The sequence below is a fragment of the Pseudorca crassidens genome, chromosome 9, assembly GCF_039906515.1.
Source record: "Pseudorca crassidens isolate mPseCra1 chromosome 9, mPseCra1.hap1, whole genome shotgun sequence".
Taxonomy (NCBI): Eukaryota; Metazoa; Chordata; class Mammalia; order Artiodactyla; family Delphinidae; genus Pseudorca; species Pseudorca crassidens.
Genome location: NC_090304.1, coordinates 101,047,532 through 101,068,445, shown reverse-complemented (window position 1 = coordinate 101,068,445; position 20,914 = coordinate 101,047,532). Strand labels below are relative to the sequence as shown.

The 20,914-nt window shown below is 43.5% G+C and overlaps 1 protein-coding gene and 1 long non-coding RNA gene across 4 annotated transcripts in view; one reads left to right on the top strand and one right to left on the bottom strand.

Annotated features, from left to right (window-relative positions):
- PKNOX2 (PBX/knotted 1 homeobox 2) overlaps positions 1-20,876 on the bottom strand; it is a 303,483-nt gene extending 282,607 nt beyond the window's left edge. For all 3 annotated transcript variants that reach the window (XM_067751462.1, XM_067751466.1, XM_067751469.1), the window contains exon 1: positions 19,361-20,876. The gene's annotated coding sequence lies outside the window, so the exon portion shown is untranslated. The remainder of the gene's footprint in view (positions 1-19,360) is intronic.
- LOC137231009 (uncharacterized) lies at positions 17,297-19,905 on the top strand. Its single transcript, XR_010946340.1, has 3 exons — positions 17,297-17,444; positions 17,587-17,941; positions 18,353-19,905. It is a non-coding gene; the product is annotated as an uncharacterized lncRNA (long non-coding RNA).
- Positions 20,877-20,914: the final 38 nt, after the last annotated feature.

Sequence of the window (20,914 nt, the reverse complement as noted above, 5' to 3'; positions counted from 1 at the left end):
CTAGGAGAACTATATAAAAAAGAACCTGCAACTGAGCAGTCAGGGCTACACGCTCCTCCACAGCAGTGATTTAGCTTTAGGAAAACCACAGGATGGTTCAAACTGGACTAATGTTGTTAACTTAAACTTTTTTTAATTTTAGAATTTTGTTAGCATTTAATCAATTCTTAGTTGTGAAAAGCTACAAACAGCGGGAAGTCATACCTACTTTTTTGTTTGTATCTTTTAGGCTACATTATGATACAAAAAATTTAGGTCCATATTAGATGTCTGAGAGAACATTTTTCCTCTTTGAGAAATGGCCTGAACGTTAATCAGATATGAGTAACAGTGGTAGAGTGGAAAGGCTTTGGCCTGCAAAGTCAGAACACTCTGGGGCCTGATTCTAACATAATTCACTGGGCGTCTGGGGCAAGTCTGTGCCTTTTCACTTTCTCAGGGTTGTTATGAGGATCAAATGAGGTAATGGATGTGTAGTAACCATTTAAAAAAGTGTTGCTCAAAGCATGTGAAAAGCATTTTCCATAGCATCATAATAAAATCTAATTTGAGATGGATAGCCCTTGGGTTTGCCTACTTGAACTCAGTGAGATTAATAAGAGTGTTGCTTCCAGAGACTTCCCTGGCGGTCCAGTGGTTTAGAATCTGCGCTTCCACTGCAGAGGGTGCAGGTTCAGTCCCTGGTTGGGGAACTAAGATCCCACATGCCACATGCGGCAAAAGAAAAAAAAAAGTGTTGCTTCCATTGTGATTAACCTAAGAAGACTGCGTGGAAGAGAAGGAAGGAGACAGAAGACGAGCATGCACTGAGCCTGCTGGTACCTTGCGTAGCTCAGAGACACAGCAGGGCTGCCCCTCCAGCCTTGTTCCCTGATGGTGTTGGTGGGCCCTGCTGCCCTATTGATGCCCAGCTCTGCTTTCTTTGTTCTCTTGCCTTCCAGAACCCCCTTCTGAGTCAGTCTGGGAAATGAGACAGAAAAGGTATTACTTAATGGTGTCTGGGAAGAGTTGTCAATATTTCCTGCTCTGGCCCTTGCCCAACTTTCCAGTCAGCAGTACTCGAGGTTGGACCCACCTAAGTGAAGCCCAGGCAGGTCAGTTCAGTCGGAAATTCCAGGCATTGAGTTCTCTGAAGGAGAGGAAGCAGAAGTAGAAAGGAATGGGGGGCATGTTGGCACCAACTAAATGTTTACATTTTTTGGAAAATGGACGCAAATAAAAATTAGTGGCATCTTAGTAGAGAATCTAGTAGTTCCCAGACTACAGCAGCATTTTTGGTCATTATTTGACACCAAAAGGTAAGAGGCTGCTCAAATATTGCTTTTGCTTTCTTTCTTTTTTTTTTTTTGGTATTTTACCCCCTAGAGCGTGAATTATCCATTGTCTTAACAACAGAGAATAAAACACAATTCCTTTTTATAAGTAAAAGTAAATTCAATATACAATAAAATACCATTTACAATAGCAACAAAAATTATTTTTAAATAGTCTAAAAAATAATATATAAGACTTGGAGAATATTTTTAAACGCTATTTTTTTTTAAATTTTGTTTTTGGCTGCGTTGGGTCTTTGTTGCCGTGCACAGGCTTCCTCTAGTTGCGGCGAGCGGGGTCTACTCTTCATTGTGGTATGTGGGCTTCTCATTGCTGTGGCTTCTCTCGTTGCAGAGCACAGGCTCTAGGCGCGCGGGCTTCAGTAGTTGTGGCACGTGGGCTCAGTAGTTGTGGCACACGGGCTTAGTTGCTCTGCGGCATGTGGGATCTTCCCGGACCAGGGCTCAAAGCCGTGTCCCCTGCATTGGCAGGCAGATTCTTAACCACTGCGCCACCAGGGAAGTCCCTTAAACCCTATTAAAGAATGTAAAAGAAGACCTGAATGAATGGAGGAGTCTATCATACACATGGGAGGGATGACTTAACTCCGCACAATGTCAATTCTCCCCAAATTAACCTGTAAATTTAATTCATTCCCATCAAAATCCCAGTAGATTTGTCTGAGAGTCAGGGCAAAAGAACACCTGACAAACATTCTAAACCTGTGAAGAAGAATAAAGGTCTGCTAATGCTGGTTTTAAAAAAAAAAAAAAGAGCAGGAAGAAGGAACATACCATTCCAGACATTGAGAAATATGACAAAGCCAGAGTTATTAAAACAGTGAGGAACCTCAACAGAAGAGAGAAATGGGCCAGTGGGATGGAAGAGCGAGTCCAGAAGCAGGCTTATATGTGCATGAAAACTTGGCATGTGATAAATCTGGCATCATAAATCTCAGTAAAAAGATGAAGTTACTTCGTACGTGGCAAAATAAATTTGAATCTATTTCATCACTGAATGAGAAAATAAACTCTCTACAGAGTCAATACTTCAGTGTCAAAGGTAAAATCATAAACTAATAGCAGAAAATATATGTTAATATATTGTGACCTTGAGGTGGGAAAAGAAACCATGAGGAGAAAAATGGGTGGATTTTACATCACAATTAAAGACTGTCGTTCAGTGAAGTGCACCATCGATAGAGTTAGCAGATGAGTACTGCCTGGAAGAAGACATTTGCACTAATAAATGTTCAGGGGATCCCAACAAATTAGTAAGAAAAAAAGAGGAGATAATAGAAAAATGAGCAAAGTATAGGTCTACAAATAGGTAGTTCATAGAAAGGGAAATCTAGATGGCTTGCACAGCCCAAGATTCAACAGAGATAAAAGTTCTATTTTTTCCATTCACTCCAACACCAGATGGAGCAAGAGATCCTTATGGCACTCGTGGGGAGGGGGCTACTTACATCTGGGGGAGCAGCTCTGTCTGCCTCTGCGCCACATGCCACACTGACTTGGGCTCCTGCTCTGCCTTCTAGCTCCCATCCTGCCGGCCTCTCCCCTCCTCCGACTCTCCCGCTTCATATTTTGCTGTGCCAGAAACTTGTTCCCTTCCTTGGGCCCTGACCCAGCCCATCTCCGCTCTACCCATCACCCCACCCCACATCTCCAGAGTCCTTTGCCCTCCTCAGGGTCTACATGGGTCTCCGGGTAAACTTCACACGCCCAGACACGGAAGGAAAGAGAAAAACTCCTGCCACAGCACTCGTCAGCGCCCTGGGAAGAGGCTGTGTGGTATTCAGGAAGGCCACTCAGTGGCTGACCAGAGGCTGACGTACCCAGAGTTCTCTGTCTCCTCGTTAAAACAAACAAACAAAAACCAGAGGACTATATTAGAAGGAGTATAAGTAAATTATAACGTGAACTCACCAACCCACCCTTTTAGTAAAATGTATTGCACTCCTGCTATGTAGCATCTAAGTATGTTTGGAAGGCAGGGGCTTCCAAAATGAGTAAGACACAATCCTTGGTGTCCAGGAGTTTACACTCTGGTAAAAAGGTAAGGCTCACACACAAATATCTATGATGTAAAGTACAACATGGTAAGGTCACTGAGAAAGTTACCCCCCAATGCTCCGGGTGTTCAGAGAGGGAATGCTCACATTAGAAGGAAGAATCAAAGGTTTCCTGGGTGATATAACTTTTGAGACAGGGGACTTCCCTGGTGGCGCAGTGGTTAAGAATCTGCCTGCCAGTGCAAGGGACAAGGGTTCGGTCCCTGGTCCGGGAAGATCCCACATGCTGTAGAGCAACTAAGCCCATGCGCCACAACTATTGAGCCCACACGCCGCAACTACTGAAGCCTGTGTGCTGCAACTACTGAAGCCCGTGGGCCTAGAGCCCATGCTCTGCAACAAGAGAAGCCACCATAATGAGAAGCACGTGCACCGCAACAAAGAGTGACCCCCAACTCGCTGCAACTAGAGAAAGCCCACGCGCGCACAGCAACGAAAACCCAGCACAGCCAAAAATAAATAAAGTTAAAAAAAAAATAACTCTTGAGATGGATTGCAATTGATGGAGAGAATTTGTTATTAACATAATTTTCAAATTAATTTTAATGTATTTGAAAAATACATTGAACATTTTAAAAAGATGATCAACAATCTTACTTCTTTTTTTAAAATTTATCAGCCGTAATCCTTAGATTTTCACAGAAAGAGAAGAAGAACAGTATCACAGGTAAAGAACAGGAGTCAGAAGAGAAAAGGCAAGTCATGTGCCTGGAGTGTACGGCAAAAGAAGAAGATGAGAGAGGACAGGGTAAGAGGAGTTGGAGTCTTGCTGCAGAGGGTCCTAAACACAAGAGTTTGGAATTTTGGACATTATTCAACAGGCAACCTCAGATAAGAAATGGTAAAAGGAATTAGGGATTTTTAGCTAGAAGAACAGAAGATCTAGGAGGCTCATGGTAGCAGTAATTCAATTATATAAACTGCTATCATGTGGAAGAGAGATTAGGCTTTTAATGTGAGGATCCATAGGTCAGAATTTGGGTCAAAAACTGGAAGTTTCAAGAGCAAGGTTTCAGTTCTATGTAGGAAAGGACTTTCTAACAAACAGACCTGTGCGGTAAGGGAATGGACGGCCAGTGAGAATTCTGCCCTCTCCATGGAGACGCTCACTCAGGCGGAGGCCCGATGAGCCGTCACTGCGGACAGAGGACTCATGTATCACGCAGAGAGCCGGTCTGAAAAAGCTGTAAAGTCTTTTCTAGTGTTAAGATTCTACAGTAAAATGGGCAAGCAGTGACGGATGTTTAAGTGAGGGCTTAAATAATTAGAGCTGTGCCTTAGAAAAACTCATCTGGCAGAAATGCATAGATTGGGTCAAAGTAGAAACAACCTTAAAACGGATGAGCATGAGGCCAATGGAACAGCTCAATAAAAAGCAAGCAGGACTCTGGTTAAACATGGTGAATTAGACACCCTTGTTTATCTATTCTGCCTCGTAAAATCCAACTAAAATGACAGTAAATAAAAAGGACACGAACCCACAAAGACAAAGACTATGGAATAGGAGGCAACAGCAGATGAGAGAGGTCAACAAAATCAGACTTGGAGTGGGAAGCGCTGGGAACCTCTGAGGGCCACAGACTTGGGTGAGGCTGGAAGTGGGCAGCCAAGTAACTGCCCAACATCCCGACCCCACCCCGATCCTCAGCAGATGAGAGGACCTCCCTGGAGAGACTGAACTGGAAGAGGTCCACATGCAGGGACAGTAGTCACAGCTAAAGGTCAGGTGACGGGCCATTCTGAAATGGGGGTCGGGGGGTGGGAGGGGAAGGGAAAGATTGCATACTGAGAGGTGAGATCCCATGGTCCCCTTCCCTGGCTAGGCTCCCAAAATGTCAGCAGCCAGGCTTATACTCACCTCCTCCTTGGGCAGAAGACTAGAGAATTCCTTTCTTGGGAAACTTACCAGCTCAAGAGAAAAGACTAACAAACACTGCTATTTGAGAGCCCCCAATTAAATGGCCAGACCCCTGCCCAATCACTCTGCCACAAGGTCCACTAGTCACAAGACCACCCCTCCGCCACCCCCCCCCCCCACACACAGAATCTCTATCTGATCTTTAGGGCATCATTTTTAAATACTAATTCCAGGCAATGAGTACTGAACATTTGAGAGAAATCTCTACCATGAAAGACCTAATGATCAAAATACAGGAACTTTGAGGAAACAGACAATGCAGAAAGAAGAGGAAACTTCAAAAATAGAATAATTAAAACTTACGAGAATCAAGAGATGACATTGTATTCATAAAAAAAGAATATGATGCTATGAAAAAGAGAGAAAACAAGAGCCTTTTAATATTAGAATAAAATATCTAAAATAAAATATTAAATAGAAAAACTGGAAAAAAGTTGAGAAGTGGTCATAGAAAATAGAGCAAAATAGAAGAAAAGGGATAAGTACATTTGAGACTCAATTTAGAAGGCCCCAAATCCAGCTAATAGGAATTCCAGAAAGAGAGAAGAGAGAACTGATAGGATGAAATTATCAACGAAATACCACAAGAACATTTCCCAGAACTAGAGGCCACAGTTTCCTAGACTGAAAGGATCTCTTAGGCACCCAGGACAATGAATGAAAAAGTGACACCAAGGAATGTCACCGTGAAACTTCAGAAGGTCAGGGAGAAAAAGGAAATCCTATTTGTGGAAGCATTATTCATAATAGCCAAAAAAGTGTAAGCAACCCAAATGTCCATCAATTTATTAATGGATAAACAAAATGTGGTATATCCATACAATGGAATGTTATTTGGCAATGAGAAGAGATGAAACACTGAGTCATGCTACCGCATGGAGGAACCTTGAAAACATTTTGCTAAGTAAAAGAAGCCAGTCACAAAAGACCACATATTGTATGATTCCATCTGTATGAAATGTTCCAAATAGGCAAACCTATAGATCAGAATGTAGGCTGGCAGTGCCGAGGGCTGAGGAGCAGGGGCTGGCAGTGGGGAATTGGAGACTGACTGCTAACAGGTACAAGACTGGTATTTTGTGGAGGTGATCAAATGTTCTAAAATTGATTGCTGAGATGGCTGCCCATCCCTGTGAATATACTAAAAGCCACTGAGTTGTACATTTTAAATGAGTGAATTGTATGATATATGAATTATATCTCAATAAGGCTGATATATTAAAGAGAGAGAGGATGAAAGAGAGAAAGAAAGAAGAGAGGAAAAAGATTGCATGAAAAGGAATTGAAATCAGAATAGCAGTGGACTTTCTAAAAACAGGCTAAGACACACACACAAAAAAACTGGTGAAATAAGATCTTCCACATTTTGAGGGAAGATGTATATATATTTTTGAAGTATATATTATATACATTCTTTTCCAGATTATTTCAGAACATATATATTCTTTTTCAGATTCTTTTCCATTATAGGTTATTGTAAGATATTTAACATAGTTCCCTGTGCTATACAGTAGGTCCTTGTTGATTATCTATTTTATATATAGTAGTATGTGTATGTTAATCCTGAGGGAAAATGACTTTTAACTAATATTTCTACACCTTGACAAATTAGGAATCAACTATAAAGTTAAACAAAGACATTGCCAAAAATGCAAATACTAAGAAATATTTATTTCCTTAAATCCTTTCTATGAAGGTTTACAGAAGATTTGAATTTCTTCAAAATAGGCAGTAAACTCAGAAAGAGAAAGACCCTGGATCCAGGAAATAAGGGGCTCAAGCAGGAGCGGAATGAAAGGAATTCCCGAAATGTTGACACAAAGACGTGCCACAGGCCTAAAGCTCAACCCGTCTGGACTGGAGCAGGAAAAAGATGCTGTAGCTGGCATCTGCGCAGGAAAAATAAAACGAAACTGAACTGACAGGGAGCTGATGAATTATCTGACATCCATGGCCAAACTGGAGGAAATTTATAGTTCTCCTAGAATGTTTGGGGCAGAGCTGTCGGTGACTACATATAAAACTAAGCAAATTTTTAAAATACCAATATTAACTTTAAAAATAAAACGTACAAGAAAGGAAGTGCAATCATAGTACACGACATGGCTTAGCTACAAACAACATTTCCATAGTTAAAATACTATAAATTCTGAACATCAATTTAACCAAAAATTATATCGTAACTAAATTAGGAGGCTTGAGGGAGGAGAAGTATGTATTTATGTGTGTGGAAAGTGTTAAAGGGTTAAATGGTCATCTTCCAGACGAGGAAGGCAACAATGACGGCAAAGCTGGGGAGGTGGAAGGCAGCATTAGAAGTTTAATGTTTTTTAGAAAATACGGACTCAATACTGTAAGGGAAATTTAATTTTAAAAAGGTAATGAAGTCCTGAGTTAGAGTAGTGGTTGGTGGGCATGAATAAGGAGATGGATTAGAGAGATGTGGAAGCTGGATTTGTGGGCTGATTAAATGGAGAGCAAAGGAGAGGGAAGCATAAAACTAAGAAAAAACAAACAAAATCACTCTGGTTTTAAGCCTGGTTAGGGTAATGGTGGTGCTGGGGAGCAAAGCAAAGCTTGAGAAAGTTAGCTGCTTGTAAGGAAGGTAGAAGTGGCCTCAGCGGTGTTCTGTGAGGTGGGGTCCCTTTGTCTGCACCCTCTGGTGCACCTCTGTGGCTTCTAAAGGTACCGTATTCTGATTGCAGTTGTCTGGCAAACAGAAGCTGAGAGGATCTTAAATGTATAAGATTCTGGCACCAAAGGGGGTCTTAAGAAGTCCCTGAAATGAATTCCTTTGACTTTTAGCTAATCAAATCAAAGCCCAGAGAAATTAAAATCCAAGGGAAATTGAAATCGAGTTTCAACCAAGCAGTGGTCAGCCATGGTAAGAACTCTAGAGAACGTAAGGAATTGAAGACCAAGAGAAGGCCGTTACATTTGGCAATTATGTGATCACTGAGGAAATAAGCACCCTGGGGCGGAGTGGGAACGGTCAGAATTGCAGGGGCTTAAAAATTATGTGGGAGCTGAGGCAGTGGAACCTACCTGCGTGCCTAGCACACACTCAGTGCTCCCCAAATATTAGTTTTTATCTCTTTTTCAGAAAAACATGATTAAAAAAAAAGCTAGTAGCTGAGGGAGGATAGTTAAGTATCAATACTTAAAGGTGTTTGGAAAAAAAAAAAAATGTGCATCTAGACTGAAGTGAAAGCCCAGCAAAGACAAGTGACTAAAGGAACAGAGAAAAGCAATGACTGCGGAAGTGAGGGCCAGAGAACCTGGGTGGACATTAATGAAAGACCAAAGTGCAACGATTAGTTTTGAAAAAGAGGGCAACACCAGACTAAAGGGGAAGAGAAAATGATGGGGAATATCCAGGTGAATTTCGAGTGGGAAGAAAGGGATATTCAAAACCTAGATCAGATGATCTCTTTCTCAGGAAAACAGGAGGTGTTAATTATCAACTGAAAGTGGGTGTTTGAATGTATGAGCTTGAGGAAGACGGAAAAGCTTTGGCACGGTGGTTCTCCACCGGGGGGGATTTTGCCCCCCACCCCAGAGGCCCTTTGGGTTAGCAAGGTCTGGAGACATCATCTGTTGTCACCATGGGGAGAAGGGGCTACAGGCATCTAGCGGCATCTTGTGGAGGCCAGGGCTGCTGTTAAACATCCTGCAATACACAGGACAGTTCCCCACAGTAAAGAATTATGCTGCCCCAAATGTTACTCGTGTCAAGGTTGAAAAACCATGCTTTAGGGCTTCCCTGGTGGCGCAGTGGTTGAGAGTCCGCCTGACGACGCAGGGGACACGGGTTCGTGCCCCGGTCCGGGAGGATCCCGCATGCCGCGGAGCGGCTGGGCCCGTGAGCCATGGCCGCTGAGCCTGCGCGTCCGGAGCCTGTGCTCCGCAACGGAAGAGGCCGCAACAGTGAGAGGCCCACATACAACGCAAACAACAACAACAAAAAAAAAAAAACCATGTTTTAGAACAACTATTGAGGGAATTGCACTAAGAAGTCAACAAGAAATGGGGAGGAAGATTGCTCAGCAGCTGCACGGGCCAACCCAGCTTCAACAGCATAAATTTATGGTGAATCCAATTGGTTGGGGTTTTCTTTGCTTTCTAGTTACATTAAGCAGAGAGAGCTCATATAAAAAGAATGTCTCATTGTGAAGGGCTTTACAAACGTGTCATAAATCAATTACTAATGGTATAAATAGCTAACATTTATTACCTTAAACAAATCTTTGAGGTAGGCAACTTTTTTCTGGTTTCCTGATGAAGAAACAAAAACACAGGGAGGTTAAGTAACTTGCCCAGAGTCACACAGCCAGTGCAGGGTAGGGAAAGGATCTAGACCCAAGTAGTTTGACATGAGTGCTGCTATTCTTTTCAGGATGCCATGTTGCCTCTAGGTGACCTCTAACATTGCTTCCACTTCTCATTTTGACACTCTTCGAATGACCTCCCAATTCTGGAATGTGGGTGTCCTAGCAAGGCATCTCTTTTGACAGCTCTGCACCACACATATCTCCTTTCCTTATTACACAGGATCCAGTTATTTCAACGATCCAAATCCTTGATGCTAAGGGCTAGGAAGGTGGTTAAGTTTTCCTAAGAGAGAAATCAAATATTTTATACATGACCTCCGAGAATAAACTACTTGAAATAAGGTCAGCAACCTAACCCCTTAGAAATTCTGCAGAAGGCCAGTCTGTTTTATAAACCGATGTGTTAGCCATGCTCCTCTTTCTGAGATTACAGAGTGATTTACTGCCTCTGAGCATTATTCATTCTACCTGTAAAGCCCTTTTTGACTATTGGTCCTTGATCATATGCTCTGCCCAGCCTAGGTTTGGAATTATTAACCTCCTAGGGCTCTGTTTATGAGGGCCTTGCGGAAGCACTGCTAAGGTTCAACCTTATATGTGCATTAACTCAAGGAGAACTCAGGGAAACCTAAAGACAGGCTTATGATGAATGTTGTTATGAGAAATGCCCAAGAAACATATGGGCATTTGAAGAGATTAGACACTTTAAAGCATCATTAATCCATCTTCAACCTGTTTGACTTTTGACCCAGCTCTGGCACCTGACTGCAAGAGGGCTGTAGGCGAGAGACCCCCTGCCTGGGTGGTAGCTGGCAGAGGCAAGGTGGCTGCCATGGGAAATGGAGAAGCAAACAGCTTCCCTAAAGGACACTGAGATGAGAAGCAGCTAGAAGGGGGCCAAGGGACCAGGATACCTGGCAGAGAAAAACAGCCTCCTTGCTCCAACCCCATCATTCCTCTCCCCAGCCTCTGCCAGCTCTGCCTCGAGGGTCAAGGGGCTCACGGGAGACTTCAGGGTTCCCGTTGTCCAGCTCCCTTCTTTCTCTCCAATTCTCCTCCCGGCTTCTTTCTCTGATTCCTTATGTTCCCTGCTCTCCTAATGGCCTTATGCTGCACTACATACCAGCTGCCCTCAACAACATTCAATCTGCAACCTCCAAGTTACACATTTTCCTTGTACACTCGTTCCCAGAAAGTCTTTCTTGATTACATACTGACATAGAAGAAAGACAGGACCAGGAGGATTGGAGAATGTCTTTATTTCTATTTAAATACTAAATTATTTAGGTTTTTATTTTCCTGGTCCTGATTCTGGCTCTTGCTTAACTACTAACTGATAGCACTTGTTCTTCAAATCACTTTTTATACTTTCCCAACAATTCACACCTGATGATTCCCATCACTCTAGAGCTAGGATACAATCATCAAGGTTTTAAACATGAGGAACTTCTGTTGACTCTCACTGAGTAGCAGATATTTGGGATTTGGAGATTAGAGCGTGAAGCGAGGGTGGGTTGCATATTTCATTCAGTGAAGGTTGTTGCACTTAATCTGGTCTTACGTCCCTTACGATTAGAACAGCCTTGCTTTGTCAACCTTAAATGTATCATGATGTCGTGCTCTCCATCCCAGGAGAAATGCAGACTTTCATCGCAGTACCTACTCCTCTGGGGAATCTCTCACAGCCCTTCAAAACGGTCACCCTCCGATCCTCTCATGCTATAGTAGGACGATCTGGGAGGGTGGGTAAAATCCATCTGTTCTGACAGACAAGGAAACTGATGTCAAGGGGGAGATGGGGCTTCGTCAGAGTCGTGTACCTGAGGGAAAGGACCAAGCACAGAACCTAGAACCCTAATCTCCAGTCCTCCGTACCTCCTGCTGCTATGCACAGAGGGGTTCTCCCCTTCCTGAGCCTCCATGCTGACCTCCAGGCCGCTGCCAAGTGTCATTCCCCGATGGCGTGTTTTTAATCTACCCCCTCCAGTATCTCCAGCAGTGAGGTTAGTGTTAGTTGGCCATTCCGTTTGTCTTTGGTTCTAATTATCAGCCCTGCCAGGGTCCCTCTCTTAAGCAAGAGGCCTGTTTTCATCAGCATCTCAAGTTGGCTGATTTCTGAGAAGGATATAGTGGTATGTGTCAGAAGCAGCTTACATCTTGACTTCCTGTCGGGATGATCAAAACTGATTTCTACCAGGAGCCTAAGAAAGGTGATCCAGCCATCTTCTACCCCAGATGCTCCTCTGGGGTAGAAGACAAAGCCCCCGGGGTGCCACTACACTCTTTCTTTAAATTATATGGACTTTGAAACAAGTGATCTGTTTAGACCCTTGGACCAATTAAGGGATAAGAGAGAGAATGTTTACTGTTCTTTGTTTCTTCGATGAACTCCATAAGGAAAAGAAAAAGAAGTAGGCGTCTATGTGACCCACTATTCCAGTGACCTGGAGAAGAGGTGTCATCTGTCAGGTCAGCCTCTCACCCAACTATCATGCTAGCCTTCTTGGAACACACTGATCCAAAGAAGGACCTAAAACAAAGAACGCATATGGGAGGTGCCCAATAAATGTTTGTTGAATGAATGAAAAAGAAGTTTGAACGTCCTACAGTATCTCTTCAGCTTTTAGATCACCCTCACGCTGGACCAGAGGCTAAAAGAAACAGAAAAGAAAGTAAAATGAGTTTGGCACCGAGACAGGGTAAAGTTGTGTCTAAACACGAGATAGAGATTGTGTTCGTTCTTAGCGTCCCAGATTCTCCAGGTGCAACGACTCAGGAGATAGTATTGGCAGGCAGAAGAGAATGAAAACTCATTTCCAAGACCCCCAAACCAGTGAAAGTGTTCCATCTCCATGATCCAAACATCTAGGCCTATTCTTGACCAAAGGAAAGAGAGAAAAAATTCCCTCTCAGGAAACCCAAATTTTTGCAGAGCTGAAGAATTGTTTCACAGCTTTAGCTAAACAACGCCAGCTTGATTATCAAATATTAGAATTGGGAGAAACAAGCACTGATGCAAGTAGAAGAATATTCTGCTGCTGATTTAAAGACAAGTGAATCGCTAAATATTTTTATTAGCAGCAAATTTGCTGCTTGCTGGAACTAATTTCACGCCCTGTAGATATGGTGCTTAAGTTGGAAATGGCGTTAAATTGCTCTCTCCTTGAGGCGGGTAAGGCTTCTGGTGGCAACCACCCCTAAATGGCACAGACCAGGCCGCTCCTCTAAGACAGGCAGCTTTGGAGCCAATCGCAGGGAAGTCCGCAAGGAGTTCTTCCTTCTTCCCAAGAAATGTTTGTGTCTCAAATATCCAAACCTTTCTACAAGGTAGTTGACTAGAAAGGACCATTCCTCTAATGGATTGGTCCAATGGACCGTTCCTTCTTGGATTTCCACCTCAATCTTTTCTCTAAACTCACAGAACGCTTTTAGTTAGTACATCCAACTGTCACTCAGTTGTAACTTAGAGGGTTTCTTGTGTGTTAGTCCTATCGCTTCAACTGTACCATACAGCTCCTAAAAAGGAAAGATCACATTCTCCAGCCAGAATTGGAACCAAAGTGAGCAAATGGGCCCAACTTGCAGGTCAGGGAGGTGGAAAAGAGAACTGATGCAAAGACGGTAGCGCAAAGGGTGAGACCAGGTGAGACCAAGGAGGAACAGAAAATGCAGAGGTCGCAGCTGCCCCGGGGAAGTGAAAGTACATGAGCAACTGCAGTGGAGGCAAGGCCAGCTCTGAGGGTCAGGGAATTGCTGTGGCTCAGAGGTCAGAGCCAGAGGACACATTAAATAGTGAAGGTCAGAGCAAGCTGTGAGTGAACAAATAAAGCAACAGAATACAGAACACAAATACCTAAGGGGAAAAAAAGGGCAAGAGGCCCAAAGGTCAAAGCAACAGTCAAAAATGCGGAGAAGCTGAAGAAGTAGGAGCAAAACACACACAGAAAGGGGGGAAGGGAGAGGGGTGGACTGGGAGTTTGGGGTTGGCAGATGCAAACTCTTACATTTAGAATACGTAAACAACAAGGTCCTACTGTATAGCACAGGGAACTATACTCAATATCCTGTGATAAACCATAATGGAAAAGAATATTAACAAAGAATGTCTATATGTGGATAACCGAGTCACTCTGCTGTACAGCAGAGATAGTCACAACATTGTAAATCAACTATACGTCAATTAAAAAAAATACACACACACACAAAGGTTGAGGTGCTCATTAAACAGATGCTTAATAATTGGTTAATACCAGAGTCAACATGGGTTCACTAAGGATAAGTTTGCCAAACTGAACTCATTTCCTGTACAGTAGAGTTATGACCTTGATACATCAGATCACGTTGCTCGAAGACTTCTGATTTAGCTAAACTCTTCACCTACAGGCTAAAGCCTGAATTCCTTAACATGGCATTCATAACCCTTCGCACGCTGTCTCATTTTCTGCCGCTCATTTCCCTGACACTGGCACTCCATCTACATTAGAATATTTGCTGTTCCTGAACCAAAGACATTCACTCTTCCATGGTTGGCTTATTCTGTTTCTTCAGTCTGGAATATCTTTCCATATCCATTCTCCACTTATCTCACAAAAATCCTACATATCTTTCAAGGCTCTGCTAAAATGTCACCTCTTTTTTTTTTTAATTAATTTATTTATTTACTTCTGGCTGTGTTGGGTCTTTGTTGCACGCGGGCTTTCTCTCTAGTTGCGGCGAGCGGGGGCTACTCTTCATTGCAGTGTGCGGGTTTCTCATTGCGGTGGCTTCTCTTGTTGCGGAGCACGGGCTCTAGGTGCGTGGGCTTCAGTAGGTGTGGCACACAGGCTCAGTAGTTATGGCTCGTGGGCTCTAGAGTGCGGCCTCAGTAGTTGTGGCACACGGACTTAGTTGCTCTGCAGCATGTGGGATCTTCCCGGACCAGGGCTCGAAGCCATGTCCCCTGCATTGGCAGGCGGATTCTTAACCACTGCGCCACCAGGGAAGTCTAAAATGTCACCTCTTGTATGAAGTCTTTCTTTCTCCTCTTCCCCCTATGATGAAGTAACCTCCCCTTTCTCTGGGTTCTCTATATACTTTATTTATACTGCTAATATTAATATGAAGTTATATACATGACATATTATCTATTATATTTTATATTGAAAAAAAATATATATCTCTACTACAACTTTGAGGTAATGCATATTTAATTATACACATCTTGATTTGGAGTTGGTGTATATATGAATGTCACCTCTATGAGTTCTTTAAGAATGATATCTTGATCATTTTTTGAGTCCTAAGCACCTAACACAGAACCTAGATGGGAGATCAACAATAAACATTTACTGATTTGAATGGGAGAAAATGCCAAATACAATGTATCTTTAAAGTAATCACATGAATAATGTTGTAAAATGGGTCATTAGGCAAAACTGAAGCTGTCTGAACACATATTCAGACTGGAAGGAGGTCTCCACTGATACCAAGGTCTATCCTAGACAATATTTTTATTAATGACCTGGATTAAAACATACAAAAAATGTTTATCAAATGTGCAGGGAGGCCGACTAATATCATAAGAAAGAGAATCAAGACTTGAAAAATGAATCTAATAGGCTAGAATCTAGTGGTCTAGAAAACTAAAAAGTAACATTTAAATAAATGTAAAGGCCTGTGTTTAGATTTCAGAAATAAATTGCACATACTGAGTACAGTGGAGAATTTACTTGGCAGTAATTAGTGTGCAGAAGAATTAGAAGCTTCAGTTAATCAAAAGCTTTAAAAGCAAACAGTGAGATGTGACCAGTAACAAACTAAGGTCTTCAGAGTCCCTGATGGTCACAGTGTGTCCAGCTCAAAAGAAGTTATCGCATCACTGTACTCCATACTTTTAGAGCTTATGTGAAGTATTATGAGCAATTCTAGTGCCAGATTCTAAAAGATGCTTTAATAAACCACAGTTCATCCAGATAGCTGTGACGGGGATGGTAAAGGAGTCTAGAATCGATGAAATAAAGAATGAGGGAACTCTGTGTGTGCTTAACTTGGAAAAGTGAAAACCAAGGGAAGGTTTCACTGTATCCTCAAATATTTTTCAAGTGGCCTTTCATGTGTTGCTACAAATGGCAAAGCTTAGATAGAATGAGCAGGAATTATGAGGATGCAGAGTTTGGCTCAATGTAAGACCTTTCTCAGGTTTATAGCTATCCAACAATGAAGTGGGCAGCTTTGGGAGGTTGAGAGCTCCCCAACCCTGAATATATTCAAGCAGAGGCCAGAGAAGCAGATAAATATCTATAAGAGATTTATGGAAGAGCTGTCTCTGTGTATGTGTGTGTACCTTATACAAAAAGTATAAAGACCTTCTCTTGTTATATCTTTCAGTGGCTCATCAGAATCGGCAGGTCAATGCTTAGATTCCTTATCAGGCCACGCAAGCCCTTCATGACACAGGCCCCCGTGACCTCTCACTTCATCTTCTACCCTTTCCTGCCTTCCACACTGCCTACCACAGACACTGAACTCCTGTCCCCGCACCTGTTCTGCTAGTCTCTCTTATACTGCAAGATATTTGTATATGCTGTTCCTTGTGCCTGGAACCTCTTCTCTCTTATCCCTTATTCCAGTCATCCATAAAGGCCCAATTCAGCATCACCTTGGAAACTTTCCTTGGCCCCTCTAATTCCTCCCCTGTAGGTAGGAAGTACCTCAGATTTGCCTGTGATGTAGCCTTTATCACACAGGGTGTTTTCTTGTTTGTCTTGAAAGTAGAATGTGAACAAGCTGAAGAAAGGCACTGTATCTATCTCCACACCCCCATTTCTAGAACACCACCTGATGGATGGGGGATGCTCAGTTCTTAAAGTGAATAGTATCAGGCCCTTATTCCTTAGGTCAAAACACAACCAAGGTGCCAGGCAGAAACTGGAGTTTAATAAGTGGGCAATCAGTTCAGCTCCGGAAACAGAAGGTTTGGGGAAACGACCATTCAGGAATGGCCATCCTTCTCACCGCAGATGAGATCACACACTGTGCTTTCTTTTTCTTTAAGGAATCTGGCTTCACCCTCTTCATTCCTCAAGCTTCCTGCTCTTTGTCACTCCCCTCCTTCCTTCTCTCCTTGTCCCCTGCTCATGTCCTGACTCCCCTGTCTCAACCTGAAGAATATGTTGGCAAAGCAATCGAAGAAGCAATTCTGTTTATAATCATGTATTTATTAGATAAACTTAAGTCACATCTACTGCCCTCAGGGCCTCTGAGTTTGTGCATCAAACTCCTATATTAATATTTTCTATTGGGGATAGCTTGGTATGGTACCCAAAGGTTAGCAAAACAAGGTTCTGGGGCAGAAAATTCCAGAAATGAAATGTTCAAGGTTTGTTTCCTTCTTATGGACAGGGACCTTCACCAATTAAAAAATATGGGATATTTGTGAGCCTGCACTGTCATGCTGGGCCACACCTAGGTACTTGTGTGCCTCTGAGAGAATTAGATCCCTAATCCTTATTTAGCTCTTAGAGCTTCTTCCTAAGTATCTGGCCTTTCAATCCCAGAACACAGCACCGATCTATAAAAAGCCCTTTCAATTTGAACAGCTGAGAACTCAAATAAGATTTGTACCCATATTTAAAAATCCCTCAATTCCGGGTCTGACCATCTCCTTTTGCTCAGAGCTCAAGAACCATGGCTACACTGCCCGCAGCCTCAGCTTGACCCTGTTCTAAAATACCCCGAAAGAAGGGATGAGAACACTCATTGGTGTGACCCCCCTGAACAGCAGCACTTTTCAGCTGCTCCTCGGGCACAGTGAACTCTCCATCCTGTAAGGCAGCGTGGGGCTCAGGCCTGCCATGGGCTGTAGAAATGTCTCAAGACTTCTGCTAGTCCAGAAACCGCACGGTTCTTCTAAGACTCTCGCGCTTTCCCACAAAGCCTCATGTGTTTCCTTCTCCCACCCACCACAGGTCCCGTATAGGCAGCAGCTGCATGTTGCCACAGCCAGCTTCCAAGCAGCTGCCTGGTGTCCTGCCTCTGGGGCTGCAGTCCTCTCCTCCTTCCCCAGAGTGGAGGAAATCAGACCTCACGGAATCCTTCTCCTGCCAGCCGGCTGTCTATCAGCTCCCCGGACAGGATTACTGGATCACAAACCCAGCCCAGGGCGGGGCCGGTGGTAGCAGATTCTCTTGCTGTTTGATCCTTTGTATCCCCCTCCGTGTCTGTAGGAGGACAGAGGGACCTGAAACTCCACCTTATCACCAGCCTTGGCACTCTCCAGGAGAGGACTTCACAAAGAACAGAGAAATCCCACCCATCCTACAGGTGAGGAGAAATAAAATGAGCCCTTTCACTCGACATCCTGGGGAGGAATCACCCAAAGCCGGTGAGTGGCTTCGTGTTATGGGAATCAGGCCCCGTTCTGACCACAGACTACACTAACTGGCACCCAGTCAGTATTTTTGACAAGTCAGATCACGTCACTCCTCTCTGCAAAGATCCTCCAATGCTTCCCATGTCACCCAGGAGGAAACTCAAGCCCTACAAGGCCTGGGCAGGAAATGAAGCCTCCTGCCCTCTATTACACTCTTTAGAAAACAGAGGTCTAAAAGTGAAGCCTGAGATTCACATAAATCAGCCACTCCCCATTTACCAGAACTCCAGCTTCTCACTCGATGATGAGCATAATCAAAGTTCCACTCCCTCTCTGTTCACCAGCCTTTTCCTCTTTTTCAGTTTAAGAATTAGACCCTCGAACGCCTCGTCGGCAGGAAAGGCCTTTCCAGCTATCAAATAAGCCAAATGAACCCAGTCTTCTCATGGCTGAGGACCCTAAAACATTTCATTTGATACGTCTGAATGGTAAAGCTGACCAAGTTCTTCCTCATTTGGGCAAAACAGCCCTTGCAGAGAACAGACAAAATGCCTGGCTCCCAGCTGTTGAGCCAACAGGTTGAATTTTCTCTGAAGAACATTCTGATGTGTAAGAACTGGCAAATAAAAATCAGAAATCAAAAGCATGTTACTTGTCTCGTCCATTTCTGAGTCCCGCCAAAGAGGGACTCTCCCTCTTCTCCAAACCCCGGATGGCAGGGGTTTTCACAAGACACAGTGCTGCAGTAATTCTGAAGGAAGCTGTCCAGGTTTGCATTCCGTTCTATTGTCTTATCCTGTCAGCTCCCTCATCTCCCAGAATCCAGGCTTAATAATTTACAGCGGAAAGACATTTAATAAATAAATGGCCAGATTGGAGCTGTCAGCTCTGCACAACGTGGCTGCTTGCATCTTCCGCTGGGCATCAGCGCTCACTCTCCCGGCTTGCTTCAGCTAAAACAATCCCATTTGCTATTTTCATAAAATTAGTTCCTCTGCAGTTTCTATTAATCAGAACGTTCTTTGGAGAGAATTATACTGGGATTTCATCACCCTCTGAGTTCAACGGTTATGTGAATCTGATGAATTTTTATCACCTCTATGAGTGGCAGAAGAGGTAAAACACACACACACACACACACACACACACACACAACTTGGGTGGGCCGATGTAAGCGAGCAAAGAGCTCTTCTCTTTATCTGCTGAAGTCTTACAGACCTGAGAACCTAGACCAGTCTCCCCACACACATCTGAGCAGCTTTCTCCCCAGAACACATCTTGGGGTTATGGACTCAAAATCTTATGAAAACCATGGATACCACCGATCCCCCCAGAAAAGCCCACATATGCACATATACAATAAACCTTACCTTTTGGTGGGTTTGTGGACACCCACCTCCCCTCTCCACACGTATGGCCCATCCATGGGCTCCAGAGTAAAAACTGTGTCTTATGCTTTTCTAATTGTCTTCACCTCCCTTAAGAACCTTAGACTGGAATAGAAAGTCAGCCGCCTCTGAATTCCTTTGTTGAAAGAGAAAGATTATTTTTAAAGAAAGCACATAAAAGTGAGAAAGTTTTTCAGGATGGCCATACTCCTTTTGAGAAATGAGAAAAGTGGAAGACAGAAGACAACTTATATTGGCTGAAATAATGAAAGTCCAAGTATCCATAAATTGATTATGGTGCAGTATTATTTGGATGAGACATGAGATCAAAATCAGGAAAGTTTTTGATTAACTCTCCTTGCCTCCAGATTATATAACATCGTTCCCATCATAAGTAAGATAAGCTCCATGTGAGAAAAGACACTTCAATGAAAAAAAAACTTAGACCAATGGAACCACGGTTCTAGTACCAGTTTTGTCCACTGACTATGTGATTTTTTTAAAAAATAAATTATTTATTTACTTTTGGCTGTGTTGGGACTTCGTTGCTGTGCGGGGCTTTCTCTAGTCGCGGCGAGTGGGGGCTACTCTTCATTGCAGTGTGAGGGCTTCTCATTATGGTGGCTTCTCTTGCTGCAGAGCATGGGCTCTAGGCACATGGACTTCAGTAGTTGTGGCACGTGGGCTCAGTAGTTGTGGCTTGTGGGCTCTAGAGTGCAGGCTCAGTAGCTGTGGCGCACGGGCTTAGTTGCTCCGTGGCATGTGGGCTCTTCCTGGACCAGAGCTCGAACCCGTGACTCCTGCATTGGCAGGCGGATTCTTAACCACTGCGCCACCAGGGAAGCCCCTGACTGTGATTTTTAAGAAGAAGCAACTTATCTCTTTCAAGGTAAGATTTTTTTTTTTTTTAATTAACACTACATGATTTCAAAAGTCTATTTCAGTTCCAACATTCCATGAAAACTGATTCATTAGAGACCTCTAAGATGGTAAGGAACAAAAATCATGGCAAGTTTTAGTTTGCAGTTAGGCAAGAGCAGTTTGCTAAAAGCATGGACCATTTCCAGATGCCTGGAGGCGTAGCTACAGAAGATTTACTTGATTTGACCCTGGCTCCTCTTCCCCAGTCTGTCCCGTGAGTAAAATGATCCTTGCTGCAGTGTACGTCGTAAGGCTAACGGAAGAATAATGGCAAATACAAAAAAGCGAGGTAAGGACGAATGAAAACGTGATGTTATTACAAGGTGGTTCGGACTCGGTTCTCTTCAGGAGGCTTGTTAGGGACCCTTGATGACTGGGCCTGACCCCCTCTCTGAGGCCTAATTTTACTTGCCCCCAAATCCCGCGGTCCGCCGGAGCCAGTAGGTCGGGAACTGTGAAGACCATTATACTCCGGAACAGGCACTAAGGTCTAGAAAGGAGGAAAGGGGTGGCCGGGACTCTCCGCCTCAGAGCACTGCGGTCCTGCCTCCATGGTAACAGCGAGGCAAGCCGGGAAAGCAACTCTTCCGCCCAACAACCCGCCCTCAGGCTAGA